Source organism: Gavialis gangeticus, unplaced genomic scaffold (genome assembly GCF_001723915.1).
Source record: "Gavialis gangeticus isolate Ggan-Ray unplaced genomic scaffold, GavGan_comp1, whole genome shotgun sequence".
NCBI classification, from domain to species: Eukaryota; Metazoa; Chordata; order Crocodylia; family Gavialidae; genus Gavialis; species Gavialis gangeticus.
The window spans coordinates 48,983,437-49,000,615 of record NW_017729029.1 but is presented as its reverse complement, the minus strand read 5'-3'; the positions used below and the strand labels follow the sequence as shown (position 1 = coordinate 49,000,615).

The 17,179-nt window shown below is 43.8% G+C and overlaps 1 long non-coding RNA gene across 1 annotated transcript; it reads right to left on the bottom strand.

Moving 5' to 3' along the window:
* Window positions 1-5,993: 5,993 nt before the first annotated feature.
* LOC109300424 lies at window positions 5,994-15,719 on the bottom strand. The gene is made up of 4 exons (XR_002098215.1): window positions 15,633-15,719; window positions 10,135-10,141; window positions 9,081-9,083; window positions 5,994-6,008 (listed from the first exon to the last, which is right to left on the bottom strand). It is a non-coding gene; the product is annotated as an uncharacterized LOC109300424 (long non-coding RNA).
* Between the last annotated feature and the right edge of the window lie 1,460 nt (window positions 15,720-17,179).

Genomic DNA, 17,179 nt, shown 5'->3' with positions numbered 1-17,179 from the left:
TTTCTTATTCATGATTAACAGAACTGTAAAAATCATACCATCTCTTCTACTTTTTATTCAGGACCAAGAAGAGATGGACAGGGGAGGAGGCTTAGAAGGTCGGATACATACAAAGCTAAAGTGATGTGTAGTCAGTTTTACCCATTAAAACATTGTAGTAAAGACAAGATATTTTTGGGGGGGAGAGAGAGAAAGAACATTATCCATTCTACTAAATCCATGGGAAAAGCTACCTTTCACCCCCACACTCCTCAGTGATCAATCCAGTAGTTCATTCTGGCTCCCAACCACCAAATCAATCCAGTTTGGACAAGTCCTGCATTAGTTTTGCCCCTCACATTTGCTCAGGAACTCTTTAGCAAAGTTGTCTGTCTCCCGACCCCACTCTCAAGCCCATAGGATACATGCAAGCCAACAATGAAGACAGCATCAGCATATCCAAGGAGACCTTTTCCCTACCATAGACACCAGCTATATGAAAGATGAGAACGCTAAGCAAGAAAAAATGGATCAGAAGCTGGCAGACTGCTGTGGGCGGCAGCTACTCTTCCAGGTTCTAAGTAAAAAGCTCGACCAGGCTCTGAAGACTTTGTCTTGTTGAAACAAAACCCTGAGATAAAAGCCTTATCAACTTTCTTGAAACTCTTTCAGTGAAACCTTCCAGAAGCTGTTGATTTCTTGACTCTCCCTTGACTTGGACCACTTGCCCAGCCTCACAAAATAAGTGGAAAGCACAGAAGGACAGAAGCTGAATTAATGCTGCAAGGCAGCGATACACTTGCTGTGCTCTGCCTCCAGTCCTTGGGCACAGGAAGTCAGAGTTGATTGCATTTCATCTGGGGTACTTTGCAAAGATAGAACTCAAGGCAGGGTGTGCTACAGTAACCTGAAAAGCCCAGAGTTTTTATACACTATAGGGCACATGGAAGAACAGGTTAGATGCATATTCAGAACAATACTTCTAATGGACTCTTCTGTAGCAAATACTACTCACGTTATGGATTTAAATTACTTGTTTTTTATGCCTCATAAATAAGACCATGAAGCCCAGGTGGTCTAAAGAATCATTACTACAGGCTGTCAGTATATGCATATACACTAGAGCAGTGGCTCTGAACTTGGGGTACATGTACCCCCAGGGGGTACGTGAGATATATTTCATACATTGTCTAACACAGGTCGAAGGGCATAAAAATTAATTTCCCATTGAAAGGGGGTGCGAGAAGTCTCACTCTGAGACCAGAGGGTATGTCGACTGAAAAAGGTTCAGAACCGCTGCACTAGAGGATCCATAAATGCATGTACAAGAGCTATGCCATAACCAGCTCTGCGAAGATATGCTGTGTTTTCAAACTCAAGGGGTCTTAGGAATGCAAGTAGCAACAATATTAAATCAAGAATATCAATGAGTAATTCTGTATATGGTTAAGCTTTTCTAGTTTTTAACTGTCAAGAAGCTCTAGAGAGGAAGATGACAGGTGCCCCGCAATGAAATACAGAGGAGTGCTGTCCAAGGGGAACATCATTCAGACTGCTTATTGTTTTTTGAACAGGCTTTTTTTTGTTTCACTGCAGCGACACAATACCACTGTGAAGTGGTGCTTCACTTAATTAAGTCAAAACTGAGACTAGCATGCATATTAATGAGCACCCTAATGAGCATTAATTTTTGATGTTCTTCGTTAACGAGCATTATAAACTATGACAAATTTCTGTTTGACTGAATGCCAAAATGTGGATGAGTGGTTGTTTAAAATTGGAAATCTGAATGCTTCCCCTGGGATTAGAATGCCATGCATAAATAGCCTTGGCGTTTGCAACGTCAAACAGGAAAATAAATGCCATGACAGGCTACCCGTCACTGCCCTTTTACACATGCCTAGCGGAGAAAACACTCACATCTTGTAAATAAATGGAGCTGATCATTTAATCTGAAAATTTAGCTAAAGGAAATACTCAGCCCTCAAACAGCACAAGAAGATCCCTCTGTTTCCACTGACAGTGAGAGACTTGGTTGAGTGTCACATTTTGCTCAGGACCTCATATTTCAATTTTTTTTTCTGCTGACATACTGCATTTTGTTGCAATAATAATAATCATAGGCATTTTGCCCAGGAATATTTTTTTCCAGGTGCAGCAAATGTTAAGAGTGCAAAGAGAGATAAATGCTGTGTCACTTCAACTGGAGTGAAGCTCATCTCATAGCTAAGACACAGAGGTGGTAGTTTGGAGATCTAGGCTCTGTCCGAAGATTTTGCCATGGACCCGCTGTCTGATCTTAGTTTTCTCATCTGCAAAATGGAGATAATAATAGTTGGCTCACAGGGGAGCAGAACTGCTTCAGTCATTAAGGAGAATCTTCAGGTGCCATGGAAGTGAAATGCATTTGTGTTACAAATTAATGTGATGTGCCAGCATTTACAGGGACCATTTACAGTGACGGCAGTTTAACACCTTGACATTTTTCATGCCTGGCTGTTCTTCAGACTGTAGTACCCTCTTGATTCCTGAATGTTTTAAACTGACAATGATGTACCCATCATCTCATGTGTCTATTTAGTGCGTGCAAATACCTGGACTGCATGTACAAATCTTGGAGGTGCAGAATTTGCTCCTTTAATAGTTGCATTTGCATGTACACATTAGATTCATCTTAAAAGAAGGAGACCTATTTAAAAATCTGGCCCACATAATGAACTAGCCATGGTCTACATGACAATGATCTGCTGGAGGAGCAACATTGATTGAGGACATGAAATGATCTCATTCTTTAGCCAACATAGTTTTGCTGGCAAACCTGCCTCCCTAGGACACAACCTAGCGGGTTTCTTCTGCCAGGAGAACATCTCCCATTTGAGCTCTCTCTGGGATAGATCTGGCTGCCAAAGAGCTCCTGTTGGCAGAGCTGTTTGTTCACACTAGAGGCATGGCCACCATAGCACTGCTGCCAGAGTTAGGGAACAACCGCTGTCATAGGGCACATCCAGACGAGCTCACATGTGCAGTATGCGGTGTGGCAGACCTGTTTTCAGTACCGTACACAGCATGCACTGCACATGCAGGCATTCCCCATGCTGCTAATTTGCAATGCTGGGAGGGAGAGGATGGTGGTACATGTGGTAGTAGCATGCGCCACCCAAAACCAGAGCCTGGCCAGCCAAAGCCATGCTCTGTCTGCTGGTCAGCATCCCTGCTGCAGGATCACAGCAGCTGCAGCCCCCAGGACTCCAGGTAAGGCTGCTGGAGCCAACCCAGGCTCCCCTATCCCACCCAGGACAATGTGCCACGCACCAAAATTCACAGGCGTTCCCCAGGGACAAGTAGGAGTGGCACATATTGCACGTTCCTGCTCATGGGGATGCACCCATAGTGTAGACAACCATAGAGATCTGTGGAGTAACCCATGGTTCTGTCGAATCCATGCAAGGGACACCTGTGTCGTCATCTACACAGAGTTTCCTGGTGCCACCTAACACAAGCAATGAACTGTGTAGCTTACCACAGAGCAAACCCTCAAAAACATGCCTCTCTGTCTTTGCTCCATGGTTGCCCTTCGTTCATTTAGAGAGAGCCCAAGTAACTAGACTTCAAAGAAACTAAATGAGTTTTAAACACTTTCACTTTGATTTTGAGCCTTATCACCATCAGGTTAAAGGATGATTAAACATTACCCAGTAACTGAAACTATTGTCACTTTCCAGGCCTCCCTGGTTCAGAGTTACAAACAGCAGTGAGTTTGTGCCTAAGTATAAAGCATACGCCAAGGAAGGGGAAGGAGAGGGCAGTAATCAGAAAAAAACAGCTAAAGGAGGGCATCTGCTTCAATGAGTTTCCTGCAATTACTCCTAGCCGGCCACCCATGCTTTCAAAAGGCCATTTTTGAGTAAACAAAACCATTTGATCCAACTAAATCAAAACTCCTCTTCAAAGCAGGATTTGTCACATGGGTACTAAAGCATTAAGGTTGCAGTTACCATTATGCAGGTCAATATGCATCACATTCAACAGGTGGCTCATTGAAGGGGTGATACAACCAGGTTTTAAGTAACAGCTAACATACACGTATACATATACCTATGGAACAAAACATGCAAACTGGACAGGCACCTCTTATAGACAGATAAATTGATGACAGTTATGGGGTATTGTGTTGTAAGAGGAAAAGTATATAGAAAGTCTTTATGAGACTCTGATGTGTGATCTCTTGGGACAATTCTATTGAACCCTGTTACCCAAAATATCTCCTTGTCCACCCCATAATATGCAGCCAACAAAATATCCCTGTTTCCTGTTCTGCATTATCCTCACTACTATTTGACACACACTACACCAGCCACTGCCTATTTGATTAATTTAATTAATATTCTTCTAGCTGTACTTACTCAACTGGATTTTTTCCTTTACTGCTGTCGCTGCTGCTTATAAATTAGAAGATGGAGTTGGAAGGAAAAAAAATACCGTTGTCATCTTCATGTGGCAGGCAGTCCTGAATTCCAGTGACACTTAAAATAAGAGAAATATTTCTGACACTCACACTGATCCAACTTGCCTGTTTTCTACCTGCTGAGCAGCTTGCTGTCTTGCTCCTCCAGCTGTGGAGGTGAAAGCTGTGATGGCCTTTCCAAGTAATCCATCTGAAATTTTCTTCTCCATTTTTAGTGTACTTTCTGTTGGTCTGTGTTTCATTTTCACTTTGATATTATTCCAAATAATCAAAGTAAGGAAGCGACTGTTATACATGTCTTTCAGAACCGCCTTCAAATTAGGGCAATTTCAGGATCCAACAGGACAATTCAAAAGCTCTCCCATTAATATTTATATAGTACAATCACAGGATGAACATGAAAAGCAGGCTAACATACAGCCATTGCCAGTCTGTAGTTAGTATTATCACTCTTATTCTGCTGTCACAGTGAATAATCACCAATGACAGGATTTTCTAAATTGTGTTTTATTAGGCCATTGTGGGATTTTGAGTATTTTTTTTTCTCTTTAGAGTAATAAAAGCTTTGGCACAAACCTAGGGACAACATAAATTAAATGATTAAATGAGAAACCAATAAATCTTAAGATAAGAGTGATCAAATGGCTACAGTGAATGACGTGACTTCAATTCCAGCACTTCCCTTGAAAACTGTGATAAATAATGAACAATCTTGTCCTAAACCTAGGAAGGCTGTTTAAATTATCCTCCTTGCTCACCTTGGAATTAGTCCATCGAAGACATTTAGAGGGATGGGAAAAGTTAGGAATCATGTCAATCTTCTGATGTTGGAACTGGTCTAGAAACAAATCTTTGCATAAATTGAAAAATGGTAAATGAGAGATTTTCCCCCATTCCTGCATGCGTCTTTCTTCCAAAAGTGGGCAGAGCCATGTCAGCTTTGGAAAATCCACAGTGTGGTTTTTTAGGCAGTATGTAATGGATTAACAAGAGGTGCTCTCTTTTCCATATGGGAAGAAGCGTGTTCCATATCATGGACCAGTAGTCAGATGACTGCTGCTGCATCTATGTGATCATCAGGGATCCTACTGGAAAACTGCAGCAAAAATAAAAGAGAGCTGAAATGGCACTGCTGCTCACCACAGGATGCCACCGTGCTTTTAGTAGGTCATGGAAAAAACACAGATTCCACAGTTTTCCATGGCAAATGAAAAATTAGGACCCCTGGTGATCAGCACTAAACTAAGCAAGCTCAAACACAGGCGAGGAAAGTGCCAGCTAGGGCTGTGCAAAGCTTCCGGTGCTTATTCGATTTGAAGGAGATTCGGCCCCATTTGGCAACCAAATTTCCAAATCTGAATCGAATCAGGAGACCAGTAAAAAGGTCCGAATCTATTTGAAGCTCTCCGAATTGATTTGGAAAAGATTCGGAGAGCTTTGGAGATTGGGGCAGTCTCCGCTCATTGCCGCAGGGAGCTGGACCTGGGCTCCATGCTGGTAAGTAGGGGGCGGGGGAAGCAGGGGGGAGGGGACCATAGGGGGCCCCAACCTGCTCCCCCAGCCCCTCCGAATGCCCCCCGACCCCTGCCCGCTGTCCCAGGCCCCCCCATGGCTGCCCCACCTGGCCCCAGATCCCGGTTCTTTAAAAAAGCATTTTTTTTAAGCCCCCACTCACTAGTTGCTGCAACAGCCTCAGGGCCTCTGGGGGCTCATGGCAGAGCTCCCCACACAGCATGGGGCAGTGGGGGGCAGGAGGGATCGCCTCTTGCCTGGGAGGAGCCAGTGGGTGTGGGGATTTGTTTTCTGAAGGAGTTTTTAAGGGCGGGGAGCTGGGGCCAGGCAGGGCAGCCATTGACAGGGCTGGGAGAGCAGGTGGGGGATGGATGAGCAGCAGCCAAATCTCCGATTCCGATTTGGCTGAATCGATTCGGGACACTGATTCGAATCACCAAATCAAATCGCTGTCCCCTGAATCGGCCTTATCTGAATCCCAAGCGAATACCAGCTGCTTCGCACAGGCCTAGTGCCAGCCAGAGGGATTTTGTGGAGGAGGAAGGAGATTGCTGGAATAAGGGATATCTCCCAAGACGAACCTCACTGAGAGCTATTACATTCCTAAAGTGAACTCTAGATGTGCCGATACATCACAAAGGAGTCATCTTGGTACTTCTAAATGGGAAATGCCAAAACCTTTCAGGCTGTTCTCATGAGGCTTCCTTCTCTACAAGTGCAATCAGGCTGTTCGAACAGGCAAATAAGCTCCAGTTAACACACCACGTTTTTGAAGGCTCGTCTAAGCCAACCTCCCAATGTTCAGCAGCAAACCTGTCCCAAACTTTTCAGAATACTGCATGAGATGACAGCCTTTGGAGGAGGAGAGGTAGCTAAAGCAGACCAGCTATTAGGGCTGACTGAGGACCAACAGTGAGGAATAAGCAGCCAAAACAGATAAAGACTATCTCAAAATTTCTTCACGGCATATACCTGGAACAACATGGACCAGGGATAGCCTTTGAGAGCTCAGGTACAGGCACTGGATTAAAGAGCAGCTGCAGCAATGTTGAGCAAGTTGCTGATAATGAGGCAACTAAGTAACCTTTGCTACTGAGAAGAGCCAAGCATCAGAACTAAGTTGGTGCAAGACATTGTAGAGGGCAGCACATAAAGAAGCTGGCTTAGCTGCCAGGCAGTGCAGAGGCTGGAGGGAGCGGCTGACCACACAGCTGGGAGCCTGCTCATAGCGAGATATGTTGAGGAGCGGCTAAGGAAAAACTCTTGTGATGGACTCTGAGAAACACAGATCAGGTAACCAGAAGGGGGAGGAATTAGTAAGAGAGAGAGAGAGATAGTGTAATTTGTATCCAAGGCCAAATTAGCCCAAATTAATTCCAAATCCAAGAGTCCAGAACCGTAAGTGGCTGTACTACCAGCAAACATCTTCCACCCACACCTGGGGCTTCAGATGTTTCCAAAACTTTTGGTGGGCGTCCTACTTCCAGGGCCAAACCCAGAGGCTTGGGGTTCAGATGCCCCCGAGTTTTGCTTGCCTTTAGCCATACGGCCCTCAGAGCAAGCAAGGGAAGAGACTCCCATTTCCATAAACTGGGCTAAAAGCTGCTGCACCTTGGCGGGTAATGAACCACACCAGAAGAGCAGTTCTCCTGCAAAGTGGTTCAGGAAAACTGCCTTCTTGGACACAGATACGTGGTATTTTCTCTGCCAGGTTAAGAAGCCACTATGCTTGATCTGAGCCTGCAAGAGGCCAAGGAGTGATTTAGGAATTAGTAAGTATATATGCTTGGCTCCAGACCATGGTCCTGAGTGCTATGGGGAGAACAGTTCCCAGGAGACCTGGGTGAACTAATGATCCACAGAGGGAAATGATACCCAAGAGAGCTGGTAGGAGCTTGCTGGGAGGGATGGGAAAGGATCCTCTCTATGGTGAGGATAGCCAGGTAGGTTAGTTATTTAGTTAGATATCTATATTGACTGTTGTACATGTGTGAAGCTTGGGAGTAGCTAAAGGAAAGGAAGGAGGCAATGGAGGAGACTGGAGTAGCCCCTGCGTTTTGAATTATGGGCCTTGTAGCTGGTGCACTGCACTGAGATAGGACCTGGGGTCCTGGAGCTGAGAGATAAAAGACACACAGAGGGCTGGTTGAGGTCAAGTGGAGGGAGAGCCACCATACTCAGGGGGCAGAGTCAGAAGATCAGGCCAGATGGAGGCTGTCCAGTGATGAGCTGGTTAGACTGAGGCACATAAAGCCGCATCCCGGTCTTTGAAAGAGCCTTACTAATTTATATTAAAATTCCAATGAGGTGTGGCAGGTGGGACCAGGAGGGCACTCAGGTGAGACTGGATGAGTCAACGGGGTACGATTAGTTGGGTTGCCAGTGGGTGCTACAGCCACCCTCTGAGTCAGATCCTGTTACAGTTGCATGTGTGTGCAAGTGCACACGCATACATGTGTGTGTATAGATCAAACTGGCCTTCTGTATTTCCAGGTAAAGGTTCAACAATGCATTCTGTAATCCAGACCTTTTCCTGTTGCAACCCACGAGCATCTTGCCCGAGCAAGGAGTCTGAGATCAAAACCAGAATCAGACTTCAGTCTGCCGCCCAGCCGCTTAGATCCACACTTATCTGAAACATCAAAGGCCTGCTCTCGCTGAAGTCACTGGAAGAGCACAAATACACTGTAATGAATATTACACAGACCAGCTCAATAGATAAATGATTCTGCTATTTAATGTAGCTCTTGGAATGATTACTAAAAGTGGAAGCCTGAATTTAATACCCCCTTATTCACTTATAAATGCTGTAGTGAAATTTAGCTTAATGTTGGCTGGATTTTGTGAGCTAAAGTGCTAAACTCCATTAATTTTCTGCTGATAAAATGTTATTTTAAATCATTGTATGATATATTTTTTCTTCTTCCCTAGGTTTTTCTGAATTCCTTTCTTTCCTTCCTACCCTGTAGCTGCATTACAGATAGCACATAATTATAGTTGAAGAATTAAATTCTAGAATATTTTCATTACTAATATCTAAGGGGGCAATACAGGTGGTCCAAATTTCCAAGCTAGGTTTTGTGAAGAAAAGTAGTAATATAAACTAGTTTTAGCAGAAATGTACTCACTTTTCCAATTTTTTTTTAATTATATTTGAGTATTCTGCTTCACTGCATACAACGCAAACAATGAAACGGTGTGCTCCTACGTGAGACCTTGATGTTGTAACCAGGAACTGAGACAAACCTGATTAGTTGAGGTCTATTGATCAGGCTGAGTGACAAGCAAAAAATTAGGCTGGCTGCTTAAATTTAGAAACGTTTGTCTTTCATATGATCAATCCCGTGGAAGATACCATAAGGCAAAACACCTTTACGCTAAGGCAGCAGAACAGGTGACCCAAAGACTGAAGGAGATAGTGGAGATGATACAGAAGGTACAGGACATATATTATCCCTGAGTGAGTACCCTTGAACATATGCTTCTTGTGTATGAAGCTTACATTAAAAGCTTGTGTCAGCTTATCACCTGATAGAGCATATGGCAGGGAAGATGCAAGGACTAGAGATGAAGCAGGAAATGATAATGGAGTTCAGAGAGGGATTCAAAGGTATGATGAAGAAGAGGAGCCTACACGGACATGTCTCAGACACCTGCCAAATATTAGGAATAAACAGAGAGTCTACAAGGAATGAAAAAGGCACTGATAGTCACACAAAAAAAAAGCATTAGCAGTCAGAGAGAACAGAGATCAAGCGAGAGCTGCCAGACATAAAGCTGAGATAGACCTTGTAAAGGAAACTTAAACAGCAAACAGTTCTTCACCAAAAGAGAAAAAGGAAAGAAGAGATTGTGTTAGGGATGAGGGTTGAGATTAAAGACAAGTCTCAGGTGTGACCCAAAACTAAAATGCTTTGCCTCAGAACAACAAGGATATGAAACCTAGGGCAAAGACAGGGTAGCCAATAGGAAAGAGTATGGAAATAGGAATTAACACATCCAAGATGGAAGCGAAGTTCAAAATAGCCAAATCCTATCTGAGAAACAAGGGGTTTTTGGTTATATATTTTAATGGACCAACTACAACGTTGGGAGAGGTGCTACATCACCAGTACAAACCTTGCTGCTTTAATATTTCCTAGACCACTGCAGCTACAACAGCACTCCAAGCCTTTCACAGATTACCTTTTAGGCACCAAAGTGGACTGGCTACTACAATCCTACTCCATCCTCCTCAAGTCCCTAGAAGGAAGTGGATCCCACTCCTCACTGCTTTTCACTCTCCTCCTCACTGCTTTGTATGATTTAAAGGCTATGCCAGTGGATATAGCTATGTTTTATTACATGCTGACACTGGGAAGACTAGGTAATCTCGACTCGAGAATACTGAAAGGATTGACGCGTGAAATCACAGATCCTGTAGTTAGGGTAAATCAGGTTTACAACTTGGTACTGTATGGTACTAATGACTGGAGAACAGAGGATGTAATACATGTATTTAGAAGTGGAGAGGAAGGAGCGAAAGGGAATGGACCAGCAACAACAGTCCCATACAGTCTGTCCCCAAAAGTATTCAAGACTTCAGAACAAGTTTTAAAAGAAGAAAGAATTAAATATTTGGAGAGAAAGGGAAAGAGAGAGAAAATACATGGGCTCTAAACAAGGGAAATGTGGTAGATTCATTCTTGCTGGATTCCAGTAAAGAATTTGGTATGATTATTAGTTAGGATAGAGAAAATGGGAATTAGGATAAGAATGATCAGATGGATAAAGAACTGGCTTAAGAAAAGATGAAAACATGTGCTGAAAGGAGAATTATTGGGTAGAAGGGGAATTACAAGTGAAGATCCTCAAGAGTACATCTTGGGATTAATCTAATGTGTGAATGAAATCTGCTGATGAGAGAGTGGGGAAGCCATGTAAATAGAGAGGAGGGTGGGATTCTGTGCAGAACTGAGTGGCCTTGAAAAGTGGAGTAATAGAAACAGAATGGGATTAAATAGTAGAAAAGATAAGCTTATGCATTAAGGGATTAATAAATATTTCTGCTATAAACTTGGAGCTCACCAGTTGAGAATGACTGCGTTAGAGAAAGACCTGAGTGTATTAGTCTTTCACAGATCCCTGCCAGTATGATACAAGTAGTGTAACAGGAAAATACAGTCCTAAAATTTATTAGCCAAAATACTGCCAATAGAGATAGAGTTCATAGATTTTATAGATTTCATAGACATTAGGGCTGGAAAGGGCCTCAGAAAGAATCAGTGTCATGGCATGAAGCACCAGCAAGACCTGATTTGGTATGTGAGCAATTCTGGTCGCCCAGAAAAACTGAATTCAGACTGAACCAGGTGCAGGGAAGGGCTACTGGGATGATCAGAGGAATGGAAAGCTGATCTTGTGAGAGAAAAGCTCAAACAGCTTGGTTTGTGTAGTCTAGCAAAATGAAGGCTAAGACGGGATATGATTGCTTTCTATAAATACATCGGGGGTAAACACCAGGGAGGGTGAAGAGCTATTAAAACTCAACAACAATGTTGGCACAAGAACAAATGAGTATGAACTGACCATGAATAATTTAGGATGGAAATTAGACAAGAAGGTTTCTAACAAGAAAAGCAGTGAGGTTCTGGGACAGCCTTCCAGTAGAAGCAGGGGGACAAAAAAAAACCCAGATCTACTTTTAAGAAGCATCCAGACGAATTTATAAGCAGGATTATATGACACAGTCACCTGACACAGCAGGAGACAGGACTCTAGGATCCAGGAGGTTCCTTCCAGTCTCACATCCTACGCTGCAGTGGCAAAAAACTTCACCTTGACTCTGAGAGGAGGTTGGAATTAGGACCCAAGGGAACTCATCATATTTTTAATATTAAAGACATTGTTTTGACACAATTTCAATTGACTGCAACAAATCAAAGCCAGCTCTGCAATAAATGTCGTTGTAATGCACTGTGCTGGAGCCATACTCTGAAAGTCCAAAATCAATAAAAACAAAATGGTGACATATGTTTGTATTATTTGTAAACTAAATGCATGCAAGAAGGTCTGTCACTGCAGGATTAATAGACTACAAGATGTTCTGTTTGTTGGGCATCTGATTGTCTGTCTTGTAATATGAATTTTGAAATAGCTGGGGATTTCTGCTAGTCTACTTGCTGGTTTGTGCTGAATTTCACATTAACAATAAATCACCCTGTATGTACAGTTTTCTTTTTCAATTTGTTGCAACATAACTTCATCAGTTCATGTAGGGAATAGGGCCACATGCATAATGAGTAGAAATTGGATAATAAAATATTAGTAAGGCATAAGAAACTAAAACATTTGAAATTTTAATACCAAGACCCTGAAATACTCCTTATTGCCAGTCAACTTAACTTACCCTGAGGGGCATATACCTTTTTGCCCCCCAAATGTGTGGGAGACAGGAGAGAAGGAGTGCAAGTCACTTAACTATGCTGCCTAGAGGGGAGAAAAACCCCATCCTGTTGAAATGCACAAGTCCATTTAGAGGCTGTGTGAAATAAAGACACATTTCATTACAGCCTCAAATCAGCATTATTACTCCAGCCGGTCAGATTACGCCTGGCAAACCAGCTATTAACCAAGTTTGGAATATTTTTCTATTCCTGAGTCTTTCAAAAATTGAATTTAAAAAGCAACATTTCAGGCCTGATTCCCAGCCCTCTTCTGGCCGTGCCAGTGCCACTAGCAGGGATTTCCTTGGCCGGGAGTTGTCTCCCCAAGTGACAGACAGATGATACCCATTCATTTCAGTACACTGTCACTAGCCCACCTACAGCTTACCCCAGGAGCCCCACATTTCTCTCCACTGTTTGCCCCAAGGAACAGACCAAGGTTTGCCCTGAGATAACTGCTTATCCCCACAAGCCCCGGCTCCATTGCCGTTATACTAGAGCTCACAGCTGCAGCAAGGGAGTCTCTGCCAGCTCCCCGAGGTTGTGAAGGACATGTTAGCCCCCCGCTTTCCACAGAATGAGTTAGCCTGGAATACCACTCTCCCGGAGATCACTCAGTAGGGATACAAAAGGGTTTATTACACAGAAGAAAAGAATTATACATGAAAAACTGATTGTAAAGTTTAAAGACAGAACAAAGAGACAAGTAAATTGTCTTACCCTCCCGCCTAGTCCTTCAGAGACACCTGCCAGCATTTTTAGACATCTGATCCTGCCAGCCCTGACTGCTGGGCACCTCAAGCAGGGATAATTCAAAGACCCTGGCCATCTTACAGATAGCCTCGAAAACACCCGCAAGCCAACCCATCCCCTCTTTCCCCACAAATTCCTCAGAATCCTTTAGAAAATTATTATCTGGTAGGGGCAGTTGGAGGTCCTTTTGCTTATGGGCTTTTGCTATTGAGGGATTAATTTTCCCATTACAAGCGGCAATGCCTTAGGTGTCCATCCCAATAATAATTCCTTCTGTCGCTGATTGGGGCTGGCAACTGTCCTTGCCCTAAAACTTAACGACAAGAGATACTTAGCAGTTTTGCCTACTACCTTTTCCTTAAGTACGAGTCCTCAGTTGCTTGGACTAAACCCTGTCCAAAAGCATAAGGATACACACAGACAGTATAACAATCTATACAGTGGGGAAAGCAGCATAAATAAAAACAGCATAACAGTGGATTTTCAATGAGACCATGCATACCATGTCAGTGCAAGAAACACAAGAAAATCTACATGACACCCCACAAACCCCCACCGACGCTTGGTGATTATTTAAACATCTGAAAGCCCATCCCTGGACAACAATGCACTTAAATCGAACCATGGTTGAAGTCCCATTGACATCACCAAGAATTCTGTATATACCCATGTGCTTTGCCTAGATCTTTGTCTCTCTCCTCTTAGTACCTCCCAAGAGTTTCATCGCCTGAGGCACCTGGGGTCAGCCCAGTTTTGAAGGCATGTTTCTAAACATATCTAAAGAAAGAGACTTAAAACCCAGAAGCAAACTTTTTTCAAGATCAAAAGCTTTTTGATATTCTACAAAAGGCAGCTCTCCTCTCCTGTTGTGTCATGCAAATAGGCCCATGAATTGAATAATTCTCCTCAGCTAAGCGGGATCATATTTACTTAGCTTATGTGAACAGACAAAGGAAAATATACCACTTGCTCAATGTGTGCAAAATTTATGGTATGTAGCTAACATAATGTGTTTAACAATTTTAGCTGAATTTCAATCTAGGACAAAACAAATATGCTCTCTTAATCCCAAGACATATTATAGCAGTTGCATGTAGGGTGATTTAAAGTTTCAATTCATCATTAAGAACACTGTACACATACAGGTTTTTCTTTTCAAACAATAGTATGCAAAACTTCCAAAGTCATTAAAACTTAATTAGCCATTTAAACAAGAGGAATCTTTGCAAAGTTCAATTTGATGCATATGAGCTCCAAGTTGTGGAGAGCCACTGTCCATTATTTAAACAGAGGTTTTTGACAATTGGGCCAAACATTTTCTGTGATGACTTCTATTTTGAAGGTCTTTCTCTAAACCCTTCCTCGCAAACAGAAAGTATACAATTGTGCTCCAAATTTACCTTCCCTTATGGGAAATGCGCACTGCTCTTTTCTGTGTATTCAGGACTCCCTGAGTACCAGGGATCCAGGTTTTCTCTGATGAAAAAAAACAAAACAAACCCAATTTTTGGATTTAAAAAAGTAACCCCAAATCCACAGTTTTGCATGATTAAAATGAAACACTGCTATATCTATATCTAGTGCTGTTTCATTTTAGTCACAGAAAAAAGTCCCCAATTTTCAGTGTGAAAAGGCGGCACACTTGGGGCTGGGTCTCATGCTGGCCCACCCACCTGTCTCCATGAGGCAGTCCGCCCAGTCTCACCTGCCATGACTTTGCTGTTCCCATAAACTGGTGGTATAATGCAGGAGACTGCCCATTTCCTGCCCCAATGCCGGGGGGGCATTATCTGTGGCTCTGAACCTACCCTACACCACAACCCATGCCTTGCAGATGGCATCCACATGGTGTAATCATAACCTACACCATAACTGGTGCTCCAGGGTCTCACAGGGACCCTGTGTAGCAGGTCATTGTGCTTAACCTTTCCATCTTTCTTTCGACCCACCCTTGGCCTCCTTGCAGTGGAGGACTTACTGGGGTCAGGACTTGTTCCTCTCTGGCTGAGCCCCTTCACTTGGCCTCTGGCCCAACTACAACCTCAGGCATCTGAAGACATACCTTAGCCTACTCCCCATTCCTGGGGTTCCTGCTGCGCCCACTCTAGGGCCTCTATACCACGCCCCATCCTGGGGTCTTCTCATCCTCCTCACACTCAACTACATCCTTACATTCAACTACTCATGGGGCTGGCCCTTGCACTGCTCTTCAGGCTTACTCCTTGTTCAGCCCTACTCAGCCCCCTTCACACACAGTCCTTCAGCCCTACTCCCCTTCAGCCTTACTCTGTGTGGGGCCACACAACTCTGCCCTCTTTCTTAAGGCCTCACTACACCTCCCTCCCTCAGGGCTTCAGGGTCGACCACCCCCGTGGGCTCAGGTGGCACTCCGCTTGCCATGCCTGGTCCACCACTCTAACTCCCTGGGGTCTTGCACCCCCATCATGCACTCAGGTGGCTGCAGCCACACCTGGCCCCACCACTGCGCCTCCCAAAACCCACCCAAAGATGGGGGCTGGGATTAAGGCACCACTCCTCACCTTTCACCAGGGAGGTAACTGGCCTGGCATTTCCTGGGGGTCCCCATGCCACTAAGAGACTCAACAAGCCACCCTTCCCCAGAAGGGTGCAGTTTTGGGTCATGCCCAGGACCAAGAGGCCATCCCCATAAGCTCTTGCCCTTACCTCCTGGGTTGTTCCTGCTGCAGCTTAGCTAGGTGATGGTTCTGCCTGGCTGGCAGCAGCAAACTGCAGCCTTTATGTACCTGGTTCTCAAAATCGCTGCTGCCATCAGGCACCTGTTGGCTGCCTGACTCTGCCCTTAAGTTGCCAGGCACTCAACAGTGTACTGCCACATTCAGATTTAAAACAGTAACCCAAAATCCACATTTTTCCATGATTAAAATGAAACACCACTGGATAGATAGATAGATCTATAGATTGATAGATCAATAGATAGGGGTGTTTCATTTTAATCAAGGAAGAATGTGGTTACTTTTTTTAATCTGAAAATTGAGGATTTTTTTACCATGATTTCCTCGGGCATACCAGGCTTAGTCATACAGGATTTGACTGTGCAGAATAACATTAGTTGGGCCATGTTTTCAAAATGGTAGCCCTTTATCTGTATCTGCAATTTGCTCACCTTTTAAGGTAGATAACTGCACAGTTCAGTGCGACTTTGGGCTCCAAAAGCAGTTGTAACATTCTTCAGGATTAGGAGAGATGATAAATGCTGATCCTGAAGTTTGGCTTTCCATCTCCACTAAGGATCTCACTCAAACTTCCTCCTTTTAACCTAGGTTGGATTGATGTAGAGCCAAAATACTTCAGGAGTAACTTTCAGAGCAGACTGGTGGAATGAGCCACGCTTGTCCCCAGTGTGCATGCTGTGTTCAATGGACTGCAGCACGGAGTAGGAGAAGGTGTTACGGCTCTGATTCCTTCCCAATCCTTCTTTGCCCTGGGTGAGGCAGACAGAGGGTGGACCTTGGAGGACACGCAGGGGAATTAGTTTCCCCTGTGAGAAGGAACTGAGATTTAACAGAGCCCTGTGAAAGAAACACATAAAACAAGTAAGATTCTTACTAAACGCCTTGCTCATGAGCCAGTCCAAGTCTGTCTCAGTACGAACCACTGCGCTGAAATTAGGTGAAGTTCACATTTCATTTCATGTATGTGTAAAGAGGTACTCAGAAAAAGTTGGGGTAAGAAACCTGTTTACACTAGTGCACTCATTAGCTTCTACCCCAAGTAACATATCATACGTGCTAATACTCTGCATTCAAAATACTGGGTATATGATCCTGGCCCCAGTGACTTCCATAAAGCAAGGATGTCATCCTTAAGGTCAAACCTGGAGGCCTTTTGCAGTCAAAAACTCCTACTGAGCACAATGGGAATTTGAAAACAGAGTTAGTACGGACGTCAGCTCACAGCTCAGTCTTCTGCAAACCACCATTATATAGCTGATATGTAGGAACATCAGCGTTTGTTCTGAGCTTCAGTGTTTCACAAGGAAGGGCAGAGTGGGAGTTTGATAGAT